Source organism: Nannospalax galili, unplaced genomic scaffold (assembly GCF_000622305.1).
Source record: "Nannospalax galili isolate Female #2095 unplaced genomic scaffold, S.galili_v1.0 scaffold188, whole genome shotgun sequence".
NCBI lineage: Eukaryota > Metazoa > Chordata > Mammalia > Rodentia > Spalacidae > Nannospalax > Nannospalax galili.
In genome coordinates, this window is record NW_008360325.1 from 1,936,379 (window position 1) to 1,938,841 (window position 2,463).

The 2,463-nt window shown below is 45.8% G+C and overlaps 1 protein-coding gene across 9 annotated transcripts in view; it reads right to left on the minus strand.

Moving 5' to 3' along the window:
- Wdr20 (WD repeat domain 20) overlaps positions 1–2,463 on the minus strand; it is an 86,258-nt gene that overhangs the window by 83,295 nt on the left and 500 nt on the right. The gene's annotated exons all lie outside the window — the stretch shown is intronic.

The following is a 2,463-nucleotide window of genomic DNA, read 5'->3' on the forward strand; positions in this document are numbered from 1 at the left end:
ACAGGTGCACTTACCTACATGCAGGTAATACACACATACACATAAAATAAAAATAATAGATAAAATATATATTTTTTTAAAAATCACAAGGTACTTCTAAGCAAATGCTCTTATGTAAATCAGACCTAAACAAAGTTTGCCAGGAGGATGCTCCAAATTACCTACTCCAACCTAGACTGGAGCACTCGATGGTGCACTTGCCTAACATGCCAAAGGCCCTGAGGCTCCATCCCCACAGCGCTATAGGGGGAAAAAAGTGGGGCAGGGGGTTTAGCAATGTCTGACCTAGTACTTGCTAAGACTCGTAAATTTAACTTTTAAGCACATTGTATTTTTACATTATTATCAATTTTTTTTGTTTGCTTTCTTTTGTTTTTTGGTTTCTTTCTTTCCTTTTTTTTTTTTTTTTTTTTTTTTTTTTTTTGGTTTTTTTTTTTCCTTTTTTTTTTTTTTTTGATCTTTTTGAGACAGGGTCTCCCTGTAGTCCCAGCTGAGCTGGTACTCACTATGTAGACCAGGCTGGTCTTGAAATCACAGAGATCCGCCTGCCTCTGCCTCCCGAGTGCTGGGATTAAAGGCATGCACCACCATACCCGGCTTCTTTCCTATTTTTTTGAGACAGGGTCTCCATTATAGCCCTGGCTGGACTGGAACTCAATATACAGACCAGGTAGGCCTCCAACTCAGAGATCTGCCTCTGTCTCCCTAGTGCTGGAATTAAAGGTGTGTGCCACTACAGCCAGCTGGTTTTGGTTTCTGAGACAGGGTCTCACTATTTAGGCCAGGCTTGCCTCAAACTTGCTAACTGTAGTCCAGACTAGTCTCAAAAATGACTATCCTCTTCTTGCCTTTCCAGTGCCAGGATTATAGGAGGACACAACCACACTGGACACTAAATATATGTATTTTTTGAGATGTATTTTATGGAGCTGGAAAGATGGCTCAGTGATTAAAAGCACTTGCTGCTGTGTTCCAGAGGACCTGAGTTCAGTTCCCAGCACCCACAAGCAGGCGGCTCACAATCTCCCATATCTCCAGCTCCAGGAGATCTCACACTCTCCTCTGACCTTCACAAGCACTGCATACACATGACATACAATCACACAAATACATAAATAAAAACAAAAACATATCTTCCATAAGATTTATTACTTCTAACAATGTGTATGTGGGGGTGCAGGGTATGTGCACATGAGTGTGTGCAGGCCACAAGAGGGCCATAGACACCCTGGAGCTGGAGCTGGCGGAAGTAGTGAGCAGCCCAATGCGGGTTTGGGAACCACCTCAGGTCCTCTACAAGAGCAGTATGCACTCTTAAAGGCTGAGCCAACTCTTTAGCCACTAAATAAATTTTAATAACATAACATTGAGCTCATTTTCATAAAAAGTATGATCTTTTCAGAGCATGTCAAGATGGCACCTTCTTTTTCTGACAGTTGCTCTTAAGCTTACTTTAAAATGTGTCAGGACTCTAATGGCCATTATAGTTATTACATCATGAATCATAACATGTGCACTGCAACAGTCCCTTTTTAAACAAGTGCAAAGAAAAGTTTACAAAATTATCCAAAGTCGTCCAGCAAGTCAGTGACAAAGTTGGAAGCTGCAGTAAAACTACTAACCACCTCATAATTTCCCAGTTCTAAAAGAGAAAAGTCAACTACTTTCAAAACCCTCTAAGAGCAGACCTCAGACGCAGTAGTACACCCATCAGAGTCAAAGAAGCAACATGCCACACTGAGAAACCATCATCCCTCTTCTCGTTCTCACCACCAAGCAAAAACACCCAGCTGATCCTGGGGAATGTTTACTGTTCCATACGGATAATTTATTTCCCCATGAGCTGAACATTTGCCAGTTAATCTTTTCTCACCTTGTCACCCATTCTGAGATGCTAGGTGGGTACGTTCATTTCCTCACTCTCTCGTCTCAAAAGTTAAAAATAAGCACTTCTCAGGACATACGCTGACCATGATAGAAAACCTCCAATAAGCTGCTGATTTTAACAAGACATTTTAAAACACCATGACATGCTTCCCAGAAGGCTGGTTACTCTAGAAGCCGTATCCCTCCCTGTTTGGGACACAGCCTGACTTGTCGGACAAGATCAATCTGGGCACACTCACAACACACAGCACCTCTCAAGCAACTTAGTTCATGGGAAGACATTCCTCCAGCCTCCCCACCGGAGTGCTCAGCACTCGGTTACAGGCAGGGAAGGAGGGTCACCCTGTCTCTGCACCCAGACCGTAACAGCCGTGCCCCGCGGAGGTCAGCACCGTGCGGACACCCCCGGAGGCTCCGGGAAGTGTCAGTGCGGCAGCAGGTGGAGCAGGTCCGGGCTGACCTCGTCTCCAGTCCGCCGCCGGCCCGTGCCGGTTCCGCCTTCCGCACCTCCGCCCGGTCCCGGGCCTCCCGCACCCCGCCCGGGGCCCCGCAGGCCCGCTGCCCGGCGTGTCCGCG